Source organism: Fundulus heteroclitus, chromosome 23 (genome assembly GCF_011125445.2).
Source record: "Fundulus heteroclitus isolate FHET01 chromosome 23, MU-UCD_Fhet_4.1, whole genome shotgun sequence".
In the NCBI taxonomy this organism is placed as follows: domain Eukaryota; kingdom Metazoa; phylum Chordata; class Actinopteri; order Cyprinodontiformes; family Fundulidae; genus Fundulus; species Fundulus heteroclitus.
The window spans coordinates 21,024,426-21,031,275 of NC_046383.1; positions in this window are offsets into that span (position 1 = coordinate 21,024,426).

Sequence of the window (6,850 nt, forward strand, 5' to 3'; positions counted from 1 at the left end):
TTGCCAGAGAAAGAAAAGAGGAAGCTGATACAACCACACACCGGCACAGAAAATGCCAGTAAAACACAGCAGCATTGGCCAGTTTACAAAAGCAATATTAAGACTTACAGTCAAGCTTTCAGAATGCCTCAAAGAAATTAGATGATGAGATGGCATAACTACTTTTGAGAACAAATCACCAATGACCAAGCCCAGTTGTAGCCCCTACACTAACAACTTCATCATCAGCCCAGCTGCCTGAGTTTGTAATATGCAGATAATTTAAAATTAATGGCAACATTGGAGAAAGAAGTCAAAGAGACAAACTCAAATTTGATTCATCAGATCAAAATGGGGTTAAAAAGAAAACCCTGTGAGACAGAAATTGTGGAAGCTGTCATCACAGCTTTAAGCCCAGGTCTAAGCCTTCGAGACATGTTAGAGAGTAAAAAAAGATCTGATCCTTTCACCCTCAAGGGAATGGGGAGGTGGAAAGGTTCAACAGAGCACTCTTAAATATGCTTAGATGCCTTCCAGAGACAGCTAAAGATGATTGGAAAACCTCCCTGGCTAAAGTGGTGCATGCTTATAATTGTACCAGAAGTGAGGCTACAGTAGCCTGGGGGTTGGTTAGTTTTGCCTAATCTGCAATGAAAGCCATGTATACATTTTCCTTCACTTTCCAAATCTGTGCTAATTTGTGTTTTATCTATCCTAACATATGAGATATTATCAAAATGCATTGAGGTTGGTGGTTGCAACATGGGATTTTATTTTCAGGAGGAATGGACACTTTTTCAAGACACTATTTATTTATTTATGTTTGATTTTCCTTACAAGTGATAGAATAAAGTATTTGCAATTGGGAAAGCTATAAAGGTTTGTGCCATGAAAACCACCTTAAGTTATTTTATAAGACAGGGCAATCAAAATATATTGTAAAATTTGAGGTTGCAACAACTCCAACCTTAAATTAACAGCAATGTCCTCATAAACTAAGAATTGTTTTTCTGTGTTTTCAACTTTGTACTAAGGTTTTCATTTTTAGTCTGTTCTTTTTGTTTTGCTGACAAACCTCCAGCCATCCCAAGTCAACTGACCCAATGCCACTTGTGAATAACACATCTGCTTTCTTTTTGCAGTTTTCCAGCCTGTGGTTTTTACCACTGTGAATGTTCCTATTGTTTTTTTGTCAAATCCTAACTATGTTTTTTTCTTTCATCTCAGTCATGCTATATTTCTACCCAGTCTAGTTTTGTTGTTTCCCTTATAGTTTGTCCAATAGCTTCAAAAGTTCACGTCTTTTATCTAGTTTCCTCCAACCTGCTTTCACAATGCATTTTTTTTATTGTAGCTTGTGACAGAAAGATCTGGCCAGATACTGTGGTCAGGTCTGGTTTTGTGCCACATCAAGCAGCCCTGACCCAATCTGGGAGCCCTCAGGCACCTGTCCAGCCAGATCTAAAGGTCCACAAGGTCAAGGTGTCTGCATCATGACATAGGAGACTGTACCAGATGTCAGTCCATGGATTATCAGAAAGAATCCAGTTTCACCAATCCCTTGTGTTTTTTATTTGATTTCTGAGGAGACTGTGGGTCTTTGCCCAAACTGTTTGCAGTTTGTGCAAAGAGTTTTCATCAGTGCAATTTACATTGCCTTTCTTGTTTGCATTGCATGTCCACTTGCTACTTATGACTTCTTTACACGTCTGACTCTTATTTATGTCATAGGTGACTTGTGCTTTTCCATCTGATTGCATACTCCCTGCATTAATCTGGCATTTTGATCAAAAAGTCACTGCATTCAATTTATATTTACATTCTAAACAGAAAATATTTTTTTCAAACAGGGTTCTAGTGTTTATTTTTCTGCTTTTGTAACTCAGAACCCAACAGACTATACAAAAAAATACATACATACACACACACATATATATACACACACACACACACATACATACATACATACATACATAGCATATATATATATATATCTATATATATATATATATATATATATATATATATATATATATATATATCTATATATATATATTTATATATAGATACTCTGAAGTGTATGGAACATATTATTGGCTCTGGGCTAGAGATTTTTATACTGACAACTACACCACTTGTGGTCAACCTGCATTTTAGGACCTGGGAACTACAATTGGAAACTAAACTCATAATCCTACTCTGCTGACACTTCAGGGAAAAAGTGAGAGTAAAGTTTCTTTATTCTATATTTACAATATATTTTGTTTTATCATGAAATTTCATGTTATTGCAAGAACTACAAACTTAACAGGACTGTTATATTTTCTGGTTTCTGTAACTTTGCATTAAAACCTTATAAAATGGAAAATGATCTACAATGTCCAGATTCATTTGAGATCTTTAATCTGCAGTGTGAGAAAAATCTGCTATCCTTAACAAAGTCACGTTATACATGTAACAAAAACTGTGTTAAATTCTTAATCTTGCTAGAAGGAATGAACAGACTACATTTTCAGTGTACTTACACTTATTAGGTATAAATTTCATTTTCAATAACAAATTAAATCCTCTCTGATAAATTTAGCAAAACCTGTTCAAAATTTTAAGCGGTTTCAATTAACTCCAGTGATTAGTTTTTAGCTCTGCTGGCTGGTCAATCAGCAGTAAGACTCTAGCTTTGAGCAGGATGTATTTACATCCACTCTGCTGTGTTGAACGTTCATTAACAACAGACCGCAGCAGACACTCAGGGTCCCATGGTAACCCTCAACAGGAAATTCATTAACACGTATGTTCCCCTTTTGGAAGGAATCCACTGAGCCTCTGGCATATTTTCTTTGTGTGTGTTATTAGTATTTCACAATTTCTTCACTTTGCAGCAAAGAGATGATACACAGAGAGGCTAAGCAATGTAGAATGAAACAACTATATCATTTTACAGGTGAGTATGAAATGCACATGGAAGTAGTACACGTTAAACTTATGTTTGTAACCCCAGTTAAACTAATACATATTAGAAATCATTTGCAGCTTTTCTCAAATCTTGCATCTTGAGTTTCATTGCAATAGATTATTTTTCCTTGGCTTTTGTTTCATTCTATTGAAAAATGTAGGGTTACTTGAATTCGATTCTATTGAGTCACATTGCATTGAGTTTCCTTGCTTTTCCAAACATTGCATTGTTTTATGTTGTACGGCCTTGTATTCCACTGTACTGTAACTTGTGTTATGTTGCATTGTATGTTATGCTGTTACTTTCAAGATGTCATATTGACCAAATGAAAAGTAAGACCCTGCAATTATAAAGTCAAATGTACTGGTAATTAAAACTTAACAGTTTTCATTTTATTTCATCCCTACTGAACGCCAGAGAAGGTGCTTAGGGCACTGGATGATGAATACCAACAGAGACCCGGGGTATTACAAACCAGAAAAAGAACAATGACAGCAATGCCCACCTTACTGAGATGAAGAAGGGGGCTACATCAGAAACCCCACCAAAGGATGTGGGGATGCCATGTTCACCCTGTTAAATCTCATAAGTGTCAGGAGAAGACCAACAGGCAGCAGCACAGATAGCCTTCAAGGGTACCCCATCCACTGCCACATGCCAGCAAAATACAGCAGCAATATACACTTTAAGTGTGGCTGGGGACTAACCCTGGTCAAGAAGCTCTTGGAAAAAGTCTGGAACATCCGAAATGGGGCAACAAACAGTATCAACAGTTCTCAAACAGCACCAGGTGTTAAATACCTTCCTGACAAGCATACAGCCGACGCGTGGAAGTGGCCCTGGCATTGCTTATTGTATGGCTGACCAAGGCCCCATATTGCACAAAGGTATCGCTGTGCCTGGCCAAACCCAGAGCTGAAGGCGCCTGGGATTGGGGTTCAGGACCTGACCCCTAAGGTGAGAAAGAAGGTCCCCCTTGGGGGAAGAGGCATGGGAGAGCTTTAAGATAGCCTGTGCAGCAGTGTAAACCAGTCCTCCCCGGCCAAGAGGGGGCTACCAAGAGCAGGCTGTGCCCATCTAGAAGAACCCTCTGGAACGTTAGACCCACCAGGAGCAACGGGGGAAACGCATACAGGAGCCAATGGGGACAGTCATGGCCCAGTGCATCCTGACCCAACTGACTGGTGCTCTCTGCCAGAGAGAATCAGACATGAGGCCCGAAGGGACAAGGGCAGAACAGCACAATTAGGGCAGGCATCATCAGTCAAAGCCTCCCTCAAATGATGGATCCCTAAACAAGAGGGGCACAAATCGTGTCCGTCCTCCAGCAGGAGAGGAGCCAATCAAGTCCAACAAGAAGGTGTATTCAACATGTCGTCCGTATCAAGGTGTCAGGTCGAGCTGAAAACGCTACTAGTGACACGACCGACAATCAGCAACAAGCAGAGAAATCAGATCGACCAGAGCCGCCATCAGTGGCTCCACGTTTGCTAATGTCAACAGAAAAATCAATGAGTCTGAACACACTTTAATTAAAAGCAAGCCACCCAACTAACAAAGTAAAGCAAACACACTAACATGTGTCGAAGAAGAGCAAGAAGGAACACGGCTGCTCAATCAATCAAAAGTAATGAAAATGTGGGAAAAGCCCACAAAAACACATTACTGATTACTACACTGAAAAAAAAATTACAGTTTGAGATCTCTTACTTGGCTTCCTGCTCCTTTTAAGTTCCTCCTGATTAATCCTTATGAGCAACAGGTGTGGAGACACACCTGAGAGAGAAACACACCAACTTGTATACAGCTCTGTGGATATGTCATCTGTACCTTTCCACCATTTTGTCTGAAGGCAAGGAATATTTTATCCATTTTCTGACTAAACACAAACTGAAAAGGTCTGCTTTGAGCTCAGAAAATATTCAACCTCTGCTATTTAAGTAATATGGCTGAGGGGAGTTCCTGTGATAGAAATCTCATCCTGGAGTCATACATTACCCTCATGCTAATGTTACAATATTGATAAAATATTGCTTTAAATATAAAATGAAAATGAATTATGTCAGAAGAATTGTGTCGCTTAAATAATTTACTTCGAGATTTAGATTATGATTCAGTTCACAGTGCCATGATGGATCAAAGTTCCCTAATGTACGTAAGTGGATAAATGATAATCTGTTTCAGTTAGTGCTCCACTATAACAGGATTACTTACAGTCTTTTTGTCTCTTAATTTTCTCTCTCCTCTTCTCACTTTTCAGTTTTATTTAAATATTCCAGAGTCTATACTATTTTCCTTCCCAATAAATGTAAGTGAGGAAGCATGTAAACCATGGAATTCCTACTTTTTAATGCCTTCCTTAAATAGCCTTTGAGAACAACTAAAAGTAGAGTTGACAATGTTTCTGGAAGTCTCCCAAAGTCCCTTTTTGAATAATTGTGCATGCCCAAGACCATCTTACCTGGTCTTCCACGCGTCAGGGGGATCACGTGAAAGAAAAATCTCCCAAATCCCCTCTGGTCTTATTTCTTTCTACTGAAGTCTTCCTCTTCTTCTCATAGACTTGTATGTGGTTTGCTTCTTGTGACTGTCAGCCATGTTCAAGACCAAGGCTCTGACAAATCCCTGCCCTTTGGACCGAAGGGCATGGATTGGTTAGTTTTTACAGACCCGCAGCCCACATAGAGATCTATTTTTTAACCTCCATTTTCTGAATACATAGTGTATTGACTAATTTCAGAATGGATGGACAATACCAAAAAGTGTTTCTGAACAGGATTACCAACTATAGCTTTAAGCTGATTACTGAATCAACAAACAACGGCTACTACAAACCTTGCTTACATACAGAAAACAACAATAGGGGGTTTTCACTGACGTCACTGGCCAACTTCCGGTCCGCCATATTGGGTGGCACACTTCCTTATCTCTAGTTGTCGTACACGTATTATCGTATCGCGAATGGATAAGTACGCCAGCACGCTAGAGCGACCAGATAAGGACGTATATCTGAGGAAATGTTCCGTGATCGACCATATGGACCCCTATGCCCTCCACGGTGCCTTGTTTAGCCGTAATCCAGATGATTGGCCAAATGTAGAGCACGGCGACATAGTGCATTACCTGGTGTTCGGTGAAAACCCTCTGCACACTCTTGAGGAAATGAGAGCTTACAAGGGTCTAGAGGCTCACAAACAGTTCACATCTGGTTATGTACATCAAGGAAATCGCCATCATACGTGGACGGGTGAGTTTTAATAAGATGGTAAAAATGTAAACAATCCGACGCAAATGCGTCGCATGCTTCTGCGGTGGCTGACGGCCGGCGGCGGGCGGTGCGCGAAGGCGCTTGGCTGCAAGGCCGATCGACGCCGCTCGCGGCTTTAATTATTTAAGCAGAACAATGACCAGTGAAAAATTAAGTTGTATTTACCATATTGCCGCTGGTAGGAGCTGCAGATCATAAAGCCAGCAAACAGTGGGAACACAGTAACTCGTTCAAAGGTAAGCTGCGCTCAGACGGGCTCTGGCACATGCTAGTTTAGTAGCTGCTAACCGTTAGCGCTAACAACCACTCGCGCATGTAATGTACTTTTAACTTGCTGCTATGTGTTTCAAACGTTTAGAACACACTCTCATTGACATCGGGATACTGTGGAAAGTTATGTTCGGTCGACTTACAGCCGCGATCCAAGCGAGCCGACGACTCTTTGTTATCTCTGTAACTCGTTCAAAGGTAAGCTGCGCTTAGACGGGCTCTGGCACATGCTAACCGTTAGCGCTAACAACCACTCGCGCATGTAATGTACTTTTAACTTGCTGCTATGTGTTTCAAACGTTTAGAACACACTCTCATTGACATCGGGATACTGTGGAAAGTTATGTTCGGTCGACTTGCAGCCGCTATCCAAGCGAGCC